The sequence below is a fragment of the Pongo pygmaeus genome, chromosome 3, assembly GCF_028885625.2.
Source record: "Pongo pygmaeus isolate AG05252 chromosome 3, NHGRI_mPonPyg2-v2.0_pri, whole genome shotgun sequence".
In the NCBI taxonomy this organism is placed as follows: Eukaryota; Metazoa; Chordata; class Mammalia; order Primates; family Hominidae; genus Pongo; species Pongo pygmaeus.
The window spans coordinates 77,454,114-77,478,425 of record NC_072376.2 but is presented as its reverse complement, the minus strand read 5'-3'; positions in this window follow the sequence as shown (position 1 = coordinate 77,478,425).

Sequence of the window (24,312 nt, the reverse complement as noted above, 5' to 3'; positions counted from 1 at the left end):
TCCCTGTGCTTTGTGCATTCAACTCACAGAGTTCAACCTTCCTTTTGATAGAGCAGTTTTGAAACACTCTTTTTGTAGAATCTGCACGTGGATATTTGGAACGCTTTGAGGCCTATGCTTCAAAAGGAAATATCCTGGCATAGAAACGGGACGGAAGCATTCTCAGAAACTTCTTTGCGATGAGGGCCTTCAAGTCACAGAGTGAAACCTTCCTTTTGATAGGCCAGCTTTGAAACACTGCTTCTGTAGAATCCGCAAGTGGATGCTTGGAGCTCTTTGAGGCTTAGGCTGGAAAAGGTAATATCTTCATATACAAACTAGACAGAAGCATTCTCAGAAACTTCTTTGTCATGTGGGGATGGAACTCACAGAGTGGAACATTCCTTTTCGCAGAGAAGTTCTGCAACCCTCTTTTGGTGGAAACTGCACGTGGATGTTTGGTGCGATTGCGTCATCCAGTGGAAAAGGAAATACATTCAGACGAAAACTAGATAGAACCATTCCCAGAAACTTCTTGAGATGAGTGCATTCTACTCACAGAGTTGTACCTTCCTTTTGATAGAATAGTTTTGAAACACACTTTTTGTGCAAACCGCAAGTGGATAGTTGGAGCGCTTTGAGGCGTATGCTGCAAAACGAAATATCTTCACATACAAACTAGACAGAAGCATTCTCAGAAACTTCTTTGTGATGTGCGCATTCAACTCACAGAGTTGAAGCTTCCTTTTCATATAGCACTTTTGAAACGCTCTGTTAGTAGAATCTGCAAGGGAATATTTGGAGTGCTACGAGGCCAACACTGGAAAAGGAAATACCTTCACATGCAAACCAGACGGAAGCATTCTCAGAAACTACCCTGTGCTTTATGCATCCAACTCACTGAGAGGAATCTTCCCTTTGAGAGCGCAGTTTGGAAACACTCTTTTTGCAGAATTTGCTAGGGGATGTTTGGAGCGATTTCAGGACTAGGCTGGAAAAGGAAATATCTTCACTTAAACACTAGACAGAAGCATTGTCAGAAACTTCGGTGTGATGAGTGCATTCAACTCACAGACCTGAACCTTCCTTTTGATAGAGCAGTTTTGAAACGCTCTTTTAGTAGCATCTGAAAGTGGATATTTGGAGCGCTTTGAGGCCAAGGCTGGAAAACGAAATATCATCACATAAAAACTAGACAGAAGCATTCTCAGAAACTTCTTTGTGATGAGTGGATTCAACTCACAGACTTGCACGTTCCTTTGCATAGGATAGTTTTGAAACACTCCTTTTGTAGAATCTGCGAGTGTTTATTTCGAACGCTTTGAGGCCTATGCTGGAAAAGGAAATATCTTCACCTAAAAACTAGACAGAAGGATTGTCAGAAACATCTTTGTGATGACTGCATTCAACTCACAGAGTTGAACCTACCTATTGATAGAGAAGTTTTGAAACACCCTTTTTGTAGAATCTGCAAGTGAATATTTGGAGCGATATGAGGCCTCTGCTGGGAAATGAAATATCTTCCCCTAAAAGCTAGACAGAAGCATACTCAGAAACGACTTGGCAATGTGTGCATCCAACTCACAGAGTTGAACCTTCCTTTCCCTAGAGCAGTTTTGAAACACTCTTTTAGTAGAATCTGAAAGTGGATATTTGGAGCGCTTTGAGGCCAGTGCTGGGAAACGAAATGTCATCACGGCAAAACTAGACAGAAGCGTTCTGCGAAAGTTCTTTGTGATGAGTGCATTCAACTCAGGGACTCGAACGTTCCTTTTGATAGAACAGTTTTGAAACACTCCTTTTGTAGAATCTGCAAGTGTTTATTTGGAGTGCTTTCAGGCCTATGCTGGAAAAGGAAATATCTTCCCCTAAAAAGTAGATAGAAGCATTCTCAGAAACTTCTTGGTGATGTGTACATTGAACTCACAGTGTTGAACCTTTCTTTGGATAGAGAAGTTTTGAGACACTCTTTTAGCAGAATCTTCAAGTGGATATATGGAGTTCCTTGAGGCCTACGCCGGAAAAGGAAATATCTTCCCGTAGAAACTAGGCAAAAGCATTCTCAGAAAGTTCCCTGTGCTTTGTGCATTCAACTCACAGAGTTCAACCTTCCTTTTGATAGAGCAGGTTTGAAACACTCTTTTTGTAGAATCTGCACGTGGATATTTGGAACGCTTTGAGGCCTATGCTTCAAAAGGAAATATCCTGGCATAGAAACGGGACGGAAGCATTCTCAGAAACCTCTTTGCGATGAGGGCCTTCAAGTCACAGAGTGAAACCTTCCTTTTGAGAGGCCAGCTTTGAAACACTGCTTCTGTAGAATCCGCAAGTGGATGCTTGGAGCTCTTTGAGGCTTAGGCTGGAAAAGGTAATATCTTCATATACAAACTAGACAGAAGCGTTCTCAGAAACTTCTTTCTCATGTGGGGATGGAACTCACAGAGTTGAACATTCCTTTTCACAGAGCAGTTCTGCAACCCTCTTTTGGTGGAAACTGCAAGTGGATGTTTGGTGCGATTGCGTCATCCAGTGGAAAAGGAAATACATTCAGACGAAAACTAGATAGAACCATTCCCAGAAACTTCTTGAGATGAGTGCATTCTACTCACAGAGTTGTACCTTCCTTTTGATAGAATAGTTTTGAAACACACTTTTTGTGTAAACTGCAAGTGGATAGTTGGAGCGCTTTGAGGCGTATGCTGCAAAACGAAATATCTTCACATAAAAACTAGACAGAAGCATTCTCAGAAACTTCTTTGTGATGTGCGCATTCAACTCACAGAGTTGAAGCTTCCTTTTCATATAGCACTTTTGAAATGCTCTGTTAGTAGAATCTGCAAGGGAATATTTGGAGTGCTACGAGGCCAACACTGGAAAAGGAAATACCTTCACATGCAAACCAGACGGAAGCATTCTCAGAAACTACCCTGTGGTTTATGCATCCAACTCACTGAGAGGAATCTTCCCTTTGAGAGCGCAGTTTGGAAACACTCTTTTTGAAGAATTTGCTAGGGGATGTTTGGAGCGATTTCAGGACTAGGCTGGAAAAGGAAATATCTTCACTTAAACACTAGACAGAAGCATTGTCAGAAACTTCGGTGTGATGAGTGCATTCAACTCACAGACCTGAACCTTCCTTTTGATAGAGCAGTTTTGAAACGCTCTTTTAGTAGCATCTGAAAGTGGATATTTGGAGCGCTTTGAGGCCAAGGCTGGAAAACGAAATATCATCACATAAAAACTAGACAGAAGCATTCTCAGAAACTTCTTTGTGATAAGTGGATTCAACTCACAGACTTGCACGTTCCTTTGCATAGGATAGTTTTGAAACACTCCTTTTGTAGAATCTGCGAGTGTTTATTTCGAACGCTTTGAGGCCTATGCTGGAAAAGGAAATATCTTCACCTAAAAACTAGACAGAAGCATTGTCAGAAACATCTTTGTGATGACTGCATTCAACTCACAGAGTTGAACCTACCTATTGATAGAGAAGTTTTGAAACACCCTTTTTGTAGAATCTGCAAGTGAATATTTGGAGCGATATGAGGCCTCTGCTGGGAAATGAAATATCTTCCCCTAAAAGCTAGACAGAAGCATACTCAGAAACGACTTGGCAATGTGTGCATCCAACTCACAGAGTTGAACCTTCCTTTCCCTAGAGCAGTTTTGAAACACTCTTTTAGTAGAATCTGAAAGTGGATATTTGGAGCGTTTTGAGGCCAGTGCTGGGCAATGAAATATCATCACAGAAAAACTAGACAGAAGCGTTCTGCGAAAGTTCTTTGTGATGAGTGCATTCAACTCAGGGACTCGAACGTTCCTTTTGATAGAACAGTTTTGAAACACTCCTTTTGTAGAATCTGCAAGTGTTTATTTGGAGCGCTTTCAGCCCTATGCTGGAAAAGGAAATATCTTCCCCTAAAAAGTAGATAGAAGCATTCTCAGAAACTTCTTGGTGATGTGTACATTGAACTCACAGTGTTGAACCTTTCTTTGGATAGAGAAGTTTTGAAACACTCTTTTAGCAGAATCTTCAAGTGGATATATGGAGTTCCTTGAGGCCTACGCCGGAAAAGGAAATATCTTCCCGTAGAAACTAGGCAAAAGCATTCTCAGAAAGTTCCCTGTGCTTTGTGCATTCAACTCACAGAGTTCAACCTTCCTTTTGATAGAGCAGTTTTGAAACACTCTTTTTGTAGAATCTGCACGTGGATATTTGGAACGCTTTGAGGCCTATGCTTCAAAAGGAAATATCCTGGCATAGAAACGGGACGGAAGCATTCTCAGAAACTTCTTTGCGATGAGGGCCTTCAAGTCACAGAGTGAAACCTTCCTTTTGATAGGCCAGCTTTGAAACACTGCTTCTGTAGAATCCGCAAGTGGATGCTTGGAGCTCTTTGAGGCTTAGGCTGGAAAAGGTAATATCTTCATATACAAACTAGACAGAAGCATTCTCAGAAACTTCTTTGTCATGTGGGGATGGAACTCACAGAGTGGAACATTCCTTTTCGCAGAGAAGTTCTGCAACCCTCTTTTGGTGGAAACTGCACGTGGATGTTTGGTGCGATTGCGTCATCCAGTGGAAAAGGAAATACATTCAGACGAAAACTAGATAGAACCATTCCCAGAAACTTCTTGAGATGAGTGCATTCTACTCACAGAGTTGTACCTTCCTTTTGATAGAATAGTTTTGAAACACACTTTTTGTGCAAACCGCAAGTGGATAGTTGGAGCGCTTTGAGGCGTATGCTGCAAAACGAAATATCTTCACATACAAACTAGACAGAAGCATTCTCAGAAACTTCTTTGTGATGTGCGCATTCAACTCACAGAGTTGAAGCTTCCTTTTCATATAGCACTTTTGAAACGCTCTGTTAGTAGAATCTGCAAGGGAATATTTGGAGTGCTACGAGGCCAACACTGGAAAAGGAAATACCTTCACATGCAAACCAGACGGAAGCATTCTCAGAAACTACCCTGTGCTTTATGCATCCAACTCACTGAGAGGAATCTTCCCTTTGAGAGCGCAGTTTGGAAACACTCTTTTTGCAGAATTTGCTAGGGGATGTTTGGAGCGATTTCAGGACTAGGCTGGAAAAGGAAATATCTTCACTTAAACACTAGACAGAAGCATTGTCAGAAACTTCGGTGTGATGAGTGCATTCAACTCACAGACCTGAACCTTCCTTTTGATAGAGCAGTTTTGAAACGCTCTTTTAGTAGCATCTGAAAGTGGATATTTGGAGCGCTTTGAGGCCAAGGCTGGAAAACGAAATATCATCACATAAAAACTAGACAGAAGCATTCTCAGAAACTTCTTTGTGATGAGTGGATTCAACTCACAGACTTGCACGTTCCTTTGCATAGGATAGTTTTGAAACACTCCTTTTGTAGAATCTGCGAGTGTTTATTTCGAACGCTTTGAGGCCTATGCTGGAAAAGGAAATATCTTCACCTAAAAACTAGACAGAAGGATTGTCAGAAACATCTTTGTGATGACTGCATTCAACTCACAGAGTTGAACCTACCTATTGATAGAGAAGTTTTGAAACACCCTTTTTGTAGAATCTGCAAGTGAATATTTGGAGCGATATGAGGCCTCTGCTGGGAAATGAAATATCTTCCCCTAAAAGCTAGACAGAAGCATACTCAGAAACGACTTGGCAATGTGTGCATCCAACTCACAGAGTTGAACCTTCCTTTCCCTAGAGCAGTTTTGAAACACTCTTTTAGTAGAATCTGAAAGTGGATATTTGGAGCGCTTTGAGGCCAGTGCTGGGAAACGAAATGTCATCACGGCAAAACTAGACAGAAGCGTTCTGCGAAAGTTCTTTGTGATGAGTGCATTCAACTCAGGGACTCGAACGTTCCTTTTGATAGAACAGTTTTGAAACACTCCTTTTGTAGAATCTGCAAGTGTTTATTTGGAGTGCTTTCAGGCCTATGCTGGAAAAGGAAATATCTTCCCCTAAAAAGTAGATAGAAGCATTCTCAGAAACTTCTTGGTGATGTGTACATTGAACTCACAGTGTTGAACCTTTCTTTGGATAGAGAAGTTTTGAAACACTCTTTTAGCAGAATCTTCAAGTGGATATATGGAGTTCCTTGAGGCCTACGCCGGAAAAGGAAATATCTTCCCGTAGAAACTAGGCAAAAGCATTCTCAGAAAGTTCCCTGTGCTTTGTGCATTCAACTCACAGAGTTCAACCTTCCTTTTGATAGAGCAGGTTTGAAACACTCTTTTTGTAGAATCTGCACGTGGATATTTGGAACGCTTTGAGGCCTATGCTTCAAAAGGAAATATCCTGGCATAGAAACGGGACGGAAGCATTCTCAGAAACCTCTTTGCGATGAGGGCCTTCAAGTCACAGAGTGAAACCTTCCTTTTGAGAGGCCAGCTTTGAAACACTGCTTCTGTAGAATCCGCAAGTGGATGCTTGGAGCTCTTTGAGGCTTAGGCTGGAAAAGGTAATATCTTCATATACAAACTAGACAGAAGCGTTCTCAGAAACTTCTTTCTCATGTGGGGATGGAACTCACAGAGTTGAACATTCCTTTTCACAGAGCAGTTCTGCAACCCTCTTTTGGTGGAAACTGCAAGTGGATGTTTGGTGCGATTGCGTCATCCAGTGGAAAAGGAAATACATTCAGACGAAAACTAGATAGAACCATTCCCAGAAACTTCTTGAGATGAGTGCATTCTACTCACAGAGTTGTACCTTCCTTTTGATAGAATAGTTTTGAAACACACTTTTTGTGCAAACTGCAAGTGGATAGTTGGAGCGCTTTGAGGCGTATGCTGCAAAACGAAATATCTTCACATAAAAACTAGACAGAAGCATTCTCAGAAACTTCTTTGTGATGTGCGCATTCAACTCACAGAGTTGAAGCTTCCTTTTCATATAGCACTTTTGAAACGCTCTGTTAGTAGAATCTGCAAGGGAATATTTGGAGTGCTACGAGGCCAACACTGGAAAAGGAAATACCTTCACATGCAAACCAGACGGAAGCATTCTCAGAAACTACACTGTGGTTTATGCATCCAACTCACTGAGAGGAATCTTCCCTTTGAGAGCGCAGTTTGGAAACACTCTTTTTGAAGAATTTGCTAGGGGATGTTTGGAGCGATTTCAGGACTAGGCTGGAAAAGGAAATATCTTCACTTAAACACTAGACAGAAGCATTGTCAGAAACTTCGGTGTGATGAGTGCATTCAACTCACAGACCTGAACCTTCCTTTTGATAGAGCAGTTTTGAAACGCTCTTTTAGTAGCATCTGAAAGTGGATATTTGGAGCGCTTTGAGGCCAAGGCTGGAAAACGAAATATCATCACATAAAAACTAGACAGAAGCATTCTCAGAAACTTCTTTGTGATGAGTGGATTCAACTCACAGACTTGCACGTTCCTTTGCATAGGATAGTTTTGAAACACTCCTTTTGTAGAATCTGCGAGTGTTTATTTCGAACGCTTTGAGGCCTATGCTGGAAAAGGAAATATCTTCACCTAAAAACTAGACAGAAGCATTGTCAGAAACATCTTTGTGATGACTGCATTCAACTCACAGAGTTGAACCTACCTATTGATACAGAAGTTTTGAAACACCCTTTTTGTAGAATCTGCAAGTGAATATTTGGAGCGATATGAGGCCTCTGCTGGGAAATGAAATATCTTCCCCTAAAAGCTAGACAGAAGCATACTCAGAAACGACTTGGCAATGTGTGCATCCAACTCACAGAGTTGAACCTTCCTTTCCCTAGAGCAGTTTTGAAACACTCTTTTAGTAGAATCTGAAAGTGGATATTTGGAGCGCTTTGAGGCCAGTGCTGGGAAACGAAATGTCATCACGGCAAAACTAGACAGAAGCGTTCTGCGAAAGTTCTTTGTGATGAGTGCATTCAACTCAGGGACTCGAACGTTCCTTTTGATAGAACAGTTTTGAAACACTCCTTTTGTAGAATCTGCAAGTGTTTATTTGGAGCGCTTTCTGGCCTATGCTGGAAAAGGAAATATCTTCCCCTAAAAAGTAGATAGAAGCATTCTCAGAAACTTCTTGGTGATGTGTACATTGAACTCACAGTGTTGAACCTTTCTTTGGATAGAGAAGTTTTGAAACACTCTTTTAGTAGAATCTGAAAGTGGATATTTGGAGCGTTTTGAGGCCAGTGCTGGGCAACGAAATATCATCACAGAAAAACTAGACAGAAGAGTTCTGCGAAAGTTCTTTGTGATGAGTGCATTCAACTCAGAGACTCGAACGTTCCTTTTGATAGAACAGTTTTGAAAGACTCCTTTTGTAGAATCTGCAAGTGTTTATTTGGAGCGCTTTGAGGCCTCTGCTGGAAAAGGAAATATCTTCCCCTAAAAAGTAGATAGAAGCATTCTCAGAAACTTCTTGGTGATGTGTACATTGAACTCACAGTGTTGAACCTTTCTTTGGATAGAGAAGTTTTGAAACACTCTTTTAGCAGAATCTTCAAGTGGATATATGGAGTTCCTTGAGGCCTACGCCGGAAAAGGAAATATCTTCCCGTAGAAACTAGGCAAAAGCATTCTCAGAAAGTTCCCTGTGCTTTGTGCATTCAACTCACAGAGTTCAACCTTCCTTTTGATAGAGCAGTTTTGAAACACTCTTTTTGTAGAATCTGCACGTGGATATTTGGAACGCTTTGAGGCCTATGCTTCAAAAGGAAATATCCTGGCATAGAAACGGGACGGAAGCATTCTCAGAAACCTCTTTGCGATGAGGGCTTTCAAGTCACAGAGTGAAACCTTCCTTTTGAGAGGCCAGCTTTGAAACACTGCTTCTGTAGAATCCGCAAGTGGATGCTTGGAGCTCTTTGAGGCTTAGGCTGGAAAAGGTAATATCTTCATATACAAACTAGACAGAAGCGTTCTCAGAAACTTCTTTCTCATGTGGGGATGGAACTCACAGAGTTGAACATTGCTTTTCACAGAGCAGTTCTGCAACCCTCTTTTGGTGGAAACTGCAAGTGGATGTTTGGTGCGATTGCGTCATCCAGTGGAAAAGGAAATACATTCAGACGAAAACTAGATAGAACCATTCCCAGAAACTTCTTGAGATGAGTGCATTCTACTCACAGAGTTGTACCTTCCTTTTGATAGAATAGTTTTGAAACACACTTTTTGTGCAAACCGCAAGTGGATAGTTGGAGCGCTTTGAGGCGTACGCTGCAAAACGAAATATCTTCACATAAAAACTAGACAGAAGCATTCTCAGAAACTTCTTTGTGATGTGCGCATTCAACTCACAGAGTTGAAGCTTCCTTTTCATATAGCACTTTTGAAACGCTCTGTTAGTAGAATCTGCAAGGGAATATTTGGAGTGCTACGAGGCCAACACTGGAAAAGGAAATACCTTCACATGCAAACCAGACGGAAGCATTCTCAGAAACTACCCTGTGGTTTATGCATCCAACTCACTGAGAGGAATCTTCCCTTTGAGAGCGCAGTTTGGAAACACTCTTTTTGAAGAATTTGCTAGGGGATGTTTGGAGCGATTTCAGGACTAGGCTGGAAAAGGAAATATCTTCACTTAAACACTAGACAGAAGCATTGTCAGAAACTTCGGTGTGATGAGTGCATTCAACTCACAGACCTGAACCTTCCTTTTGATAGAGCAGTTTTGAAACGCTCTTTTAGTAGCATCTGAAAGTGGATATTTGGAGCGCTTTGAGGCCAAGGCTGGAAAACGAAATATCATCACATAAAAACTAGACAGAAGCATTCTCAGAAACTTCTTTGTGATGAGTGGATTCAACTCACAGACTTGCACGTTCCTTTGCATAGGATAGTTTTGAAACACTCCTTTTGTAGAATCTGCGAGTGTTTATTTCGAACGCTTTGAGGCCTATGCTGGAAAAGGAAATATCTTCACCTAAAAACTAGACAGAAGCATTGTCAGAAACATCTTTGTGATGACTGCATTCAACTCACAGAGTTGAACCTACCTATTGATAGAGAAGTTTTGAAACACCCTTTTTGTAGAATCTGCAAGTGAATATTTGGAGCGATATGAGGCCTCTGCTGGGAAATGAAATATCTTCCCCTAAAAGCTAGACAGAAGCATACTCAGAAACGACTTGGCAATGTGTGCATCCAACTCACAGAGTTGAACCTTCCTTTCCCTAGAGCAGTTTTGAAACACTCTTTTAGTAGAATCTGAAAGTGGATATTTGGAGCGCTTTGAGGCCAGTGCTGGGAAACGAAATGTCATCACGGCAAAACTAGACAGAAGCGTTCTGCGAAAGTTCTTTGTGATGAGTGCATTCAACTCAGGGACTCGAACGTTCCTTTTGATAGAACAGTTTTGAAACACTCCTTTTGTAGAATCTGCAAGTGTTTATTTGGAGCGCTTTCTGGCCTATGCTGGAAAAGGAAATATCTTCCCCTAAAAAGTAGATAGAAGCATTCTCAGAAACTTCTTGGTGATGTGTACATTGAACTCACAGTGTTGAACCTTTCTTTGGATAGAGAAGTTTTGAAACACTCTTTTAGTAGAATCTGAAAGTGGATATTTGGAGCGTTTTGAGGCCAGTGCTGGGCAACGAAATATCATCACAGAAAAACTAGACAGAAGAGTTCTGCGAAAGTTCTTTGTGATGAGTGCATTCAACTCAGAGACTCGAACGTTCCTTTTGATAGAACAGTTTTGAAAGACTCCTTTTGTAGAATCTGCAAGTGTTTATTTGGAGCGCTTTGAGGCCTCTGCTGGAAAAGGAAATATCTTCCCCTAAAAAGTAGATAGAAGCATTCTCAGAAACTTCTTGGTGATGTGTACATTGAACTCACAGTGTTGAACCTTTCTTTGGATAGAGAAGTTTTGAAACACTCTTTTAGCAGAATCTTCAAGTGGATATATGGAGTTCCTTGAGGCCTACGCCGGAAAAGGAAATATCTTCCCGTAGAAACTAGGCAAAAGCATTCTCAGAAAGTTCCCTGTGCTTTGTGCATTCAACTCACAGAGTTCAACCTTCCTTTTGATAGAGCAGTTTTGAAACACTCTTTTTGTAGAATCTGCACGTGGATATTTGGAACGCTTTGAGGCCTATGCTTCAAAAGGAAATATCCTGGCATAGAAACGGGACGGAAGCATTCTCAGAAACCTCTTTGCGATGAGGGCTTTCAAGTCACAGAGTGAAACCTTCCTTTTGAGAGGCCAGCTTTGAAACACTGCTTCTGTAGAATCCGCAAGTGGATGCTTGGAGCTCTTTGAGGCTTAGGCTGGAAAAGGTAATATCTTCATATACAAACTAGACAGAAGCGTTCTCAGAAACTTCTTTCTCATGTGGGGATGGAACTCACAGAGTTGAACATTGCTTTTCACAGAGCAGTTCTGCAACCCTCTTTTGGTGGAAACTGCAAGTGGATGTTTGGTGCGATTGCGTCATCCAGTGGAAAAGGAAATACATTCAGACGAAAACTAGATAGAACCATTCCCAGAAACTTCTTGAGATGAGTGCATTCTACTCACAGAGTTGTACCTTCCTTTTGATAGAATAGTTTTGAAACACACTTTTTGTGCAAACCGCAAGTGGATAGTTGGAGCGCTTTGAGGCGTACGCTGCAAAACGAAATATCTTCACATAAAAACTAGACAGAAGCATTCTCAGAAACTTCTTTGTGATGTGCGCATTCAACTCACAGAGTTGAAGCTTCCTTTTCATATAGCACTTTTGAAACGCTCTGTTAGTAGAATCTGCAAGGGAATATTTGGAGTGCTACGAGGCCAACACTGGAAAAGGAAATACCTTCACATGCAAACCAGACGGAAGCATTCTCAGAAACTACCCTGTGGTTTATGCATCCAACTCACTGAGAGGAATCTTCCCTTTGAGAGCGCAGTTTGGAAACACTCTTTTTGAAGAATTTGCTAGGGGATGTTTGGAGCGATTTCAGGACTAGGCTGGAAAAGGAAATATCTTCACTTAAACACTAGACAGAAGCATTGTCAGAAACTTCGGTGTGATGAGTGCATTCAACTCACAGACCTGAACCTTCCTTTTGATAGAGCAGTTTTGAAACGCTCTTTTAGTAGCATCTGAAAGTGGATATTTGGAGCGCTTTGAGGCCAAGGCTGGAAAACGAAATATCATCACATAAAAACTAGACAGAAGCATTCTCAGAAACTTCTTTGTGATGAGTGGATTCAACTCACAGACTTGCACATTCCTTTGCATAGGATAGTTTTGAAACACTCCTTTTGTAGAATCTGCGAGTGTTTATTTCGAACGCTTTGAGGCCTATGCTGGAAAAGGAAATATCTTCACCTAAAAACTAGACAGAAGCATTGTCAGAAACATCTTTGTGATGACTGCATTCAACTCACAGAGTTGAACCTACCTATTGATACAGAAGTTTTGAAACACCCTTTTTGTAGAATCTGCAAGTGAATATTTGGAGCGATATGAGGCCTCTGCTGGGAAATGAAATATCTTCCCCTAAAAGCTAGACAGAAGCATACTCAGAAACGACTTGGCAATGTGTGCATCCAACTCACAGAGTTGAACCTTCCTTTCCCTAGAGCAGTTTTGAAACACTCTTTTAGTAGAATCTGAAAGTGGATATTTGGAGCGCTTTGAGGCCAGTGCTGGGAAACGAAATGTCATCACGGCAAAACTAGACAGAAGCGTTCTGCGAAAGTTCTTTGTGATGAGTGCATTCAACTCAGGGACTCGAACGTTCCTTTTGATAGAACAGTTTTGAAACACTCCTTTTGTAGAATCTGCAAGTGTTTATTTGGAGCGCTTTCTGGCCTATGCTGGAAAAGGAAATATCTTCCCCTAAAAAGTAGATAGAAGCATTCTCAGAAACTTCTTGGTGATGTGTACATTGAACTCACAGTGTTGAACCTTTCTTTGGATAGAGAAGTTTTGAAACACTCTTTTAGTAGAATCTGAAAGTGGATATTTGGAGCGTTTTGAGGCCAGTGCTGGGCAACGAAATATCATCACAGAAAAACTAGACAGAAGAGTTCTGCGAAAGTTCTTTGTGATGAGTGCATTCAACTCAGAGACTCGAACGTTCCTTTTGATAGAACAGTTTTGAAAGACTCCTTTTGTAGAATCTGCAAGTGTTTATTTGGAGCGCTTTGAGGCCTCTGCTGGAAAAGGAAATATCTTCCCCTAAAAAGTAGATAGAAGCATTCTCAGAAACTTCTTGGTGATGTGTACATTGAACTCACAGTGTTGAACCTTTCTTTGGATAGAGAAGTTTTGAAACACTCTTTTAGCAGAATCTTCAAGTGGATATATGGATTTCCTTGAGGCCTACGCCGGAAAAGGAAATATCTTCCCGTAGAAACTAGGCAAAAGCATTCTCAGAAAGTTCCCTGTGCTTTGTGCATTCAACTCACAGAGTTCAACCTTCCTTTTGATAGAGCAGTTTTGAAACACTCTTTTTGTAGAATCTGCACGTGGATATTTGGAACGCTTTGAGGCCTATGCTTCAAAAGGAAATATCCTGGCATAGAAACGGGACGGAAGCATTCTCAGAAACCTCTTTGCGATGAGGGCTTTCAAGTCACAGAGTGAAACCTTCCTTTTGAGAGGCCAGCTTTGAAACACTGCTTCTGTAGAATCCGCAAGTGGATGCTTGGAGCTCTTTGAGGCTTAGGCTGGAAAAGGTAATATCTTCATATACAAACTAGACAGAAGCGTTCTCAGAAACTTCTTTCTCATGTGGGGATGGAACTCACAGAGTTGAACATTGCTTTTCACAGAGCAGTTCTGCAACCCTCTTTTGGTGGAAACTGCAAGTGGATGTTTGGTGCGATTGCGTCATCCAGTGGAAAAGGAAATACATTCAGACGAAAACTAGATAGAACCATTCCCAGAAACTTCTTGAGATGAGTGCATTCTACTCACAGAGTTGTACCTTCCTTTTGATAGAATAGTTTTGAAACACACTTTTTGTGCAAACCGCAAGTGGATAGTTGGAGCGCTTTGAGGCGTACGCTGCAAAACGAAATATCTTCACATAAAAACTAGACAGAAGCATTCTCAGAAACTTCTTTGTGATGTGCGCATTCAACTCACAGAGTTGAAGCTTCCTTTTCATATAGCACTTTTGAAACGCTCTGTTAGTAGAATCTGCAAGGGAATATTTGGAGTGCTACGAGGCCAACACTGGAAAAGGAAATACCTTCACATGCAAACCAGACGGAAGCATTCTCAGAAACTACCCTGTGGTTTATGCATCCAACTCACTGAGAGGAATCTTCCCTTTGAGAGCGCAGTTTGGAAACACTCTTTTTGAAGAATTTGCTAGGGGATGTTTGGAGCGATTTCAGGACTAGGCTGGAAAAGGAAATATCTTCACTTAAACACTAGACAGAAGCATTGTCAGAAACTTCGGTGTGATGAGTGCATTCAACTCACAGACCTGAACCTTCCTTTTGATAGAGCAGTTTTGAAACGCTCTTTTAGTAGCATCTGAAAGTGGATATTTGGAGCGCTTTGAGGCCAAGGCTGGAAAACGAAATATCATCACATAAAAACTAGACAGAAGCATTCTCAGAAACTTCTTTGTGATGAGTGGATTCAACTCACAGACTTGCACGTTCCTTTGCATAGGATAGTTTTGAAACACTCCTTTTGTAGAATCTGCGAGTGTTTATTTCGAACGCTTTGAGGCCTATGCTGGAAAAGGAAATATCTTCACCTAAAAACTAGACAGAAGCATTGTCAGAAACATCTTTGTGATGACTGCATTCAACTCACAGAGTTGAACCTACCTATTGATAGAGAAGTTTTGAAACACCCTTTTTGTAGAATCTGCAAGTGAATATTTGGAGCGATATGAGGCCTCTGCTGGGAAATGAAATATCTTCCCCTAAAAGCTAGACAGAAGCATACTCAGAAACGACTTGGCAATGTGTGCATCCAACTCACAGAGTTGAACCTTCCTTTCCCTAGAGCAGTTTTGAAACACTCTTTTAGTAGAATCTGAAAGTGGATATTTGGAGCGCTTTGAGGCCAGTGCTGGGAAACGAAATGTCATCACGGCAAAACTAGACAGAAGCGTTCTGCGAAAGTTCTTTGTGATGAGTGCATTCAACTCAGGGACTCGAACGTTCCTTTTGATAGAACAGTTTTGAAACACTCCTTTTGTAGAATCTGCAAGTGTTTATTTGGAGCGCTTTCTGGCCTATGCTGGAAAAGGAAATATCTTCCCCTAAAAAGTAGATAGAAGCATTCTCAGAAACTTCTTGGTGATGTGTACATTGAACTCACAGTGTTGAACCTTTCTTTGGATAGAGAAGTTTTGAAACACTCTTTTAGTAGAATCTGAAAGTGGATATTTGGAGCGTTTTGAGGCCAGTGCTGGGCAACGAAATATCATCACAGAAAAACTAGACAGAAGAGTTCTGCGAAAGTTCTTTGTGATGAGTGCATTCAACTCAGAGACTCGAACGTTCCTTTTGATAGAACAGTTTTGAAAGACTCCTTTTGTAGAATCTGCAAGTGTTTATTTGGAGCGCTTTGAGGCCTCTGCTGGAAAAGGAAATATCTTCCCCTAAAAAGTAGATAGAAGCATTCTCAGAAACTTCTTGGTGATGTGTACATTGAACTCACAGTGTTGAACCTTTCTTTGGATAGAGAAGTTTTGAAACACTCTTTTAGCAGAATATTCAAGTGGATATATGGAGTTCCTTGAGGCCTACGCCGGAAAAGGAAATATCTTCCCGTAGAAACTAGGCAAAAGCATTCTCAGAAAGTTCCCTGTGCTTTGTGCATTCAACTCACAGAGTTCAACCTTCCTTTTGATAGAGCAGTTTTGAAACACTCTTTTTGTAGAATCTGCACGTGGATATTTGGAACGCTTTGAGGCCTATGCTTCAAAAGGAAATATCCTGGCATAGAAACGGGACGGAAGCATTCTCAGAAACCTCTTTGCGATGAGGGCTTTCAAGTCACAGAGTGAAACCTTCCTTTTGAGAGGCCAGCTTTGAAACACTGCTTCTGTAGAATCCGCAAGTGGATGCTTGGAGCTCTTTGAGGCTTAGGCTGGAAAAGGTAATATCTTCATATACAAACTAGACAGAAGCGTTCTCAGAAACTTCTTTCTCATGTGGGGATGGAACTCACAGAGTTGAACATTGCTTTTCACAGAGCAGTTCTGCAACCCTCTTTTGGTGGAAACTGCAAGTGGATGTTTGGTGCGATTGCGTCATCCAGTGGAAAAGGAAATACATTCAGACGAAAACTAGATAGAACCATTCCCAGAAACTTCTTGAGATGAGTGCATTCTACTCACAGAGTTGTACCTTCCTTTTGATAGAATAGTTTTGAAACACACTTTTTGTGCAAACCGCAAGTGGATAGTTGGAGCGCTTTGAGGCGTACGCTGCAAAACGAAATATCTTCACATAAAAACTAGACAGAAGCATTCTCAGAAACTTCTTTGTGATGTGCGCATTCAACTCACAGAGTTGAAGCTTCCTTTTCATATAGCACTTTTGAAACGCTCTGTTAGTAGAATCTGCAAGGGAATATTTGGAGTGCTACGAGGCCAACACTGGAAAAGGAAATACCTTCACATGCAAACCAGACGGAAGCATTCTCAGAAACTACCCTGTGGTTTATGCATCCAACTCACTGAGAGGAATCTTCCCTTTGAGAGCGCAGTTTGGAAACACTCTTTTTGAAGAATTTGCTAGGGGATGTTTGGAGCGATTTCAGGACTAGGCTGGAAAAGGAAATATCTTCACTTAAACACTAGACAGAAGCATTGTCAGAAACTTCGGTGTGATGAGTGCATTCAACTCACAGACCTGAACCTTCCTTTTGATAGAGCAGTTTTGAAACGCTCTTTTAGTAGCATCTGAAAGTGGATATTTGGAGCGCTTTGAGGCCAAGGCTGGAAAACGAAATATCATCACATAAAAACTAGACAGAAGCATTCTCAGAAACTTCTTTGTGATGAGTGGATTCAACTCACAGACTTGCACATTCCTTTGCATAGGATAGTTTTGAAACACTCCTTTTGTAGAATCTGCGAGTGTTTATTTCGAACGCTTTGAGGCCTATGCTGGAAAAGGAAATATCTTCACCTAAAAACTAGACAGAAGCATTGTCAGAAACATCTTTGTGATGACTGCATTCAACTCACAGAGTTGAACCTACCTATTGATACAGAAGTTTTGAAACACCCTTTTTGTAGAATCTGCAAGTGAATATTTGGAGCGATATGAGGCCTCTGCTGGGAAATGAAATATCTTCCCCTAAAAGCTAGACAGAAGCATACTCAGAAACGACTTGGCAATGTGTGCATCCAACTCACAGAGTTGAACCTTCCTTTCCCTAGAGCAGTTTTGAAACACTCTTTTAGTAGAATCTGAAAGTGGATATTTGGAGCGCTTTGAGGCCAGTGCTGGGAAACGAAATGTCATCACGGCAAAACTAGACAGAAGCGTTCTGCGAAAGTTCTTTGTGATGAGTGCATTCAACTCAGGGACTCGAACGTTCCTTTTGATAGAACAGTTTTGAAACACTCCTTTTGTAGAATCTGCAAGTGTTTATTTGGAGCGCTTTCTGGCCTATGCTGGAAAAGGAAATATCTTCCCCTAAAAAGTAGATAGAAGCATTCTCAGAAACTTCTTGGTGATGTGTACATTGAACTCACAGTGTTGAACCTTTCTTTGGATAGAGAAGTTTTGAAACACTCTTTTAGTAGAATCTGAAAGTGGATATTTGGAGCGTTTTGAGGCCAGTGCTGGGCAACGAAATATCATCACAGAAAAACTAGACAGAAGAGTTCTGCGAAAGTTCTTTGTGATGAGTGCATTCAACTCAGAGACTCGAACGTTCCTTTTGATAGAACAGTTTTGAAAGACTCCTTTTGTAGAATCTGCAAGTGTTTATTTGGAGCGCTTTGAGGCCTCTGCTGGAAAAGGAAATATCTTCCCCTAAAAAGTAGATAGAAGCATTCTCAGAAACTTCTTGGTGATGTGTACATTGAACTCACAGTGTTGAACCTTTCTTTGGATAGAGAAGTTTTGAAACACTCTTTTAGCAGAATATTCAAGTGGATATATGGAGTTCCTTGAGGCCTACGCCGGAAAAGGAAATATCTTCCCGTAGAAACTAGGCAAAAGCATTCTCAGAAAGTTCCCTGTGCTTTGTGCATTCAACTCACAGAGTTCAACCTTCCTTTTGATAGAGCAGTTTTGAAACACTCTTTTTGTAGAATCTGCACGTGGATATTTGGAACGCTTTGAGGCCTATGCTTCAAAAGGAAATATCCTGGCATAGAAACGGGACGGAAGCATTCTCAGAAACCTCTTTGCGATGAGGGCTTTCAAGTCACAGAGTGAAACCTTCCTTTTGAGAGGCCAGCTTTGAAACACTGCTTCTGTAGAATCCGCAAGTGGATGCTTGGAGCTCTTTGAGGCTTAGGCTGGAAAAGGTAATATCTTCATATACAAACTAGACAGAAGCGTTCTCAGAAACTTCTTTCTCATGTGGGGATGGAACTCACAGAGTTGAACATTGCTTTTCACAGAGCAGTTCTGCAACCCTCTTTTGGTGGAAACTGCAAGTGGATGTTTGGTGCGATTGCGTCATCCAGTGGAAAAGGAAATACATTCAGACGAAAACTAGATAGAACCATTCCCAGAAACTTCTTGAGATGAGTGCATTCTACTCACAGAGTTGTACCTTCCTTTTGATAGAATAGTTTTGAAACACACTTTTTGTGCAAACCGCAAGTGGATAGTTGGAGCGCTTTGAGGCGTACGCTGCAAAACGAAATATCTTCACATAAAAACTAGACAGAAGCATTCTCAGAAACTTCTTTGTGATGTGCGCATTCAACTCACAGAGTTGAAGCTTCCTTTTCATATAGCACTTTTGAAACGCTCTGTTAGTAGAATCTGCAAGGGAATATTTGGAGTGCTACGAGGCCAACACTGGAAAAGGAAATACCTTCACATGCAAACCAGACGGAAGCATTCTCAGAAACTACCCTGTGGTTTATGCATCCAACTCACTGAGAGGAATCTTCCCTTTGAGAGCGCAGTTTGGAAACACTCTTTTTGAAGAATTTGCTAGGGGATGTTTGGAGCGATTTCAGGACTAGGCTGGAAAAGGAAATATCTTCACTTAAACACTAGACAGAAGCATTGTCAGAAACTTCGGTGTGATGAGTGCATTCAACTCACAGACCTGAACCTTCCTTTTGATAGAGCAGTTTTGAAACGCTCTTTTAGTAGCATCTGAAAGTGGATATTTGGAGCGCTTTGAGGCCAAGGCTGGAAAACGAATTATCATCACATAAAAACTAGACAGAAGCATTCTCAGAAACTTCTTTGTGATGAGTGGATTCAACTCACAGACTTGCACGTTCCTTTGCATAGGATAGTTTTGAAACACTCCTTTTGTAGAATCTGCGAGTGTTTATTTCGAACGCTTTGAGGCCTATGCTGGAAAAGGAAATATCTTCACCTAAAAACTAGACAGAAGCATTGTCAGAAACATCTTTGTGATGACTGCATTCAACTCACAGAGTTGAACCTACCTATTGATAGAGAAGTTTTGAAACACCCTTTTTGTAGAATCTGCAAGTGAATATTTGGAGCGATATGAGGCCTCTGCTGGGAAATGAAATATCTTCCCCTAAAAGCTAGACAGAAGCATACTCAGAAACGACTTGGCAATGTGTGCATCCAACTCACAGAGTTGAACCTTCCTTTCCCTAGAGCAGTTTTGAAACACTCTTTTAGTAGAATCTGAAAGTGGATATTTGGAGCGCTTTGAGGCCAGTGCTGGGAAACGAAATGTCATCACGGCAAAACTAGACAGAAGCGTTCTGCGAAAGTTCTTTGTGATGAGTGCATTCAACTCAGGGACTCGAACGTTCCTTTTGATAGAACAGTTTTGAAACACTCCTTTTGTAGAATCTGCAAGTGTTTATTTGGAGCGCTTTCTGGCCTATGCTGGAAAAGGAAATATCTTCCCCTAAAAAGTAGATAGAAGCATTCTCAGAAACTTCTTGGTGATGTGTACATTGAACTCACAGTGTTGAACCTTTCTTTGGATAGAGAAGTTTTGAAACACTCTTTTAGTAGAATCTGAAAGTGGATATTTGGAGCGTTTTGAGGCCAGTGCTGGGCAACGAAATATCATCACAGAAAAACTAGACAGAAGAGTTCTGCGAAAGTTCTTTGTGATGAGTGCATTCAACTCAGAGACTCGAACGTTCCTTTTGATAGAACAGTTTTGAAAGACTCCTTTTGTAGAATCTGCAAGTGTTTATTTGGAGCGCTTTGAGGCCTCTGCTGGAAAAGGAAATATCTTCCCCTAAAAAGTAGATAGAAGCATTCTCAGAAACTTCTTGGTGATGTGTACATTGAACTCACAGTGTTGAACCTTTCTTTGGATAGAGAAGTTTTGAAACACTCTTTTAGCAGAATCTTCAAGTGGATATATGGAGTTCCTTGAGGCCTACGCCGGAAAAGGAAATATCTTCCCGTAGAAACTAGGCAAAAGCATTCTCAGAAAGTTCCCTGTGCTTTGTGCATTCAACTCACAGAGTTCAACCTTCCTTTTGATAGAGCAGTTTTGAAACACTCTTTTTGTAGAATCTGCACGTGGATATTTGGAACGCTTTGAGGCCTATGCTTCAAAAGGAAATATCCTGGCATAGAAACGGGACGGAAGCATTCTCAGAAACCTCTTTGCGATGAGGGCTTTCAAGTCACAGAGTGAAACCTTCCTTTTGAGAGGCCAGCTTTGAAACACTGCTTCTGTAGAATCCGCAAGTGGATGCTTGGAGCTCTTTGAGGCTTAGGCTGGAAAAGGTAATATCTTCATATACAAACTAGACAGAAGCGTTCTCAGAAACTTCTTTCTCATGTGGGGATGGAACTCACAGAGTTGAACATTGCTTTTCACAGAGCAGTTCTGCAACCCTCTTTTGGTGGAAACTGCAAGTGGATGTTTGGTGCGATTGCGTCATCCAGTGGAAAAGGAAATACATTCAGACGAAAACTAGATAGAACCATTCCCAGAAACTTCTTGAGATGAGTGCATTCTACTCACAGAGTTGTACCTTCCTTTTGATAGAATAGTTTTGAAACACACTTTTTGTGCAAACCGCAAGTGGATAGTTGGAGCGCTTTGAGGCGTACGCTGCAAAACGAAATATCTTCACATAAAAACTAGACAGAAGCATTCTCAGAAACTTCTTTGTGATGTGCGCATTCAACTCACAGAGTTGAAGCTTCCTTTTCATATAGCACTTTTGAAACGCTCTGTTAGTAGAATCTGCAAGGGAATATTTGGAGTGCTACGAGGCCAACACTGGAAAAGGAAATACCTTCACATGCAAACCAGACGGAAGCATTCTCAGAAACTACCCTGTGGTTTATGCATCCAACTCACTGAGAGGAATCTTCCCTTTGAGAGCGCAGTTTGGAAACACTCTTTTTGAAGAATTTGCTAGGGGATGTTTGGAGCGATTTCAGGACTAGGCTGGAAAAGGAAATATCTTCACTTAAACACTAGACAGAAGCATTGTCAGAAACTTCGGTGTGATGAGTGCATTCAACTCACAGACCTGAACCTTCCTTTTGATAGAGCAGTTTTGAAACGCTCTTTTAGTAGCATCTGAAAGTGGATATTTGGAGCGCTTTGAGGCCAAGGCTGGAAAACGAAATATCATCACATAAAAACTAGACAGAAGCATTCTCAGAAACTTCTTTGTGATGAGTGGATTCAACTCACAGACTTGCACGTTCCTTTGCATAGGATAGTTTTGAAACACTCCTTTTGTAGAATCTGCGAGTGTTTAATTCGAACGCTTTGAGGCCTATGCTGGAAAAGGAAATATCTTCACCTAAAAACTAGACAGAAGCATTGTCAGAAACATCTTTGTGATGACTGCATTCAACTCACAGAGTTGAACCTACCTATTGATAGAGAAGTTTTGAAACACCCTTTTTGTAGAATCTGCAAGTGAATATTTGGAGCGATATGAGGCCTCTGCTGGGAAATGAAATATCTTCCCCTAAAAGCTAGACAGAAGCATACTCAGAAACGATCTTGGCAATGTGTGCATCCAACTCACAGAGTTGAACCTTCCTTTCCCTAGAGCAGTTTTGAAACACTCTTTTAGTAGAATCTGAAAGTGGATATTTGGAGCGCTTTGAGGCCAGTGCTGGGAAACGAAATATCATCACAGAAAAACTAGACAGAAGCGTTCTGCGAAAGTTCTTTGTGATGAGTGCATTCAACTCAGAAACTCGAACGTTCCTTTTGATAGAACAGTTTTGAAACACTCCTTTTGTAGAATCTGCAAGTGTTTATTTGGAGCGCTTTCAGGCCTATGCTGGAAAAGGAAATATCTTCCCCTAAAAAGTAGATAGAAGCATTCTCAGAAACTTCTTGGTGATGTGTACATTGAACTCACAGTGTTGAACCTTTCTTTGGATAGAGAAGTTTTGAAACACTCTTTTAGCAGAATCTTCAAGTGGATATATGGAGTTCCTTGAGGCCTACGCCGGAAAAGGAAATATCTTCCCGTAGAAACTAGGCAAAAGCATTCTCAGAAAGTTCCCTGTGCTTTGTGCATTCAACTCACAGAGTTCAACCTTCCTTTTGATAGAGCAGTTTTGAAACGCTCTTTTTGTAGAATCTGCACGTGGATATTTGGAACGCTTTGAGGCCTATGCTTCAAAAGGAAATATCCTGGCATAGAAACGGGACGGAAACATTCTCAGAAACTTCTTTGCGATGTGGGCCTTCAAGTCACAGAGTGAAACCTTCCTTTTGATAGGCCAGCTTTGAAACACTGCTTCTGTAGAATCCGCAAGTGGATGCTTGGAGCTCTTTGTGGCTTAGGCTGGAAAAGGTAATATCTTCATATACAAACTAGACAGAAGCATTCTCAGAAACTTCTTTCTCATATGGGGATGGAACTCACAGAGTTGAACATTCCTTTTCACAGAGCAGTTCTGCAACCCTCTTTTGGTGGAAACTGCAAGTGGATGTTTGGTGCGATTGCGTCATCCAGTGGAAAAGGAAATACATTCAGACGAAAACTAGATAGAACCATTCTCAGAAACTTCTTGAGATGAGTGCATTCTACTCACAGAGTTGTACCTTCCTTTTGATAGAATAGTTTTGAAACACACTTTTTGTGCAAACCGCAAGTGGATAGTTGGAGCGCTTTGAGGCGTATGCTGCAAAACGAAATATCTTCACATAAAAACTAGACAGAAGCATTCTCAGAAACTTCTTTGTGATGTGCGCATTCAACTCACAGAGTTGAAGCTTCCTTTTCATATAGCACTTTTGAAACGCTCTGTTAGTAGAATCTGCAAGGGAATATTTGGAGTGCTACGAGGCCAACATTGGAAAAGGAAATACCTTCACATACAAACCAGATGGAAGCATTCTCAGAAACTACCCTGTGCTTTATGCATTCAACTCACTGAGAGGAATCTTCCCTTTGAGAGCGCAGTTTGGAAACACTCTTTTTGCAGAATTTGAAAGGGAAGGTTTGGAGCGATTTCAGGACTAGGCTGGAAAAGGAAATATCTTCACTTAAACACTAGACAGAAGCATTGTCAGAAACTTCGGTGTGATGAGTGCATTCAACTCACAGACCTGAACCTTCCTCTTGATAGAGCAGTTTTGAAACGCTCTTTTAGTAGCATCTGAAAGTGGATATTTGGAGCGCTTTGAGGCCAAGGCTGGAAAACGAAATATCATCACATAAAAACTAGACAGAAGCATTCTCAGAAACTTCTTTGTGATGAGTGGATTCAACTCACAGACTTGCACGTTCCTTTGGATAGGATAGTTTTGAAACACTCCTTTTGTAGAATCTGCGAGTGTTTATTTCGAACGCTTTGAGGCCCATGCTGGAAAAGGAAATATCTTCACCTAAAAACTAGACAGAAGCATTGTCAGAAACATCTTTGTGATGACTGCATTCAACTCACAGAGTTGAACCTACCTATTGATAGAGAAGTTTTGAAACACCCTTTTTGTAGAATCTGCAAGTGAATATTTGGAGCGATATGAGGCCTCTGCTGGGAAATGAAATACCTTCCCCTAAAAGCTAGACAGAAGCATACTCAGAAACGACTTGGCAATGTGTGCATCCAACTCACAGAGTTGAACCTTCCTTTCCCTAGAGCAGTTTTGAAACACTCTTTTAGTAGAATCTGAAAGTGGATATTTGGAGCGCTTTGAGGCCAGTGCTGGGAAACGAAATATCATCACAGAAAAATTAGACAGAAGCGTTCTGCGAAAGTTCTTTGTGATGAGTGCATTCAACTCAGAGACTCGAACGTTCCTTTTGATAG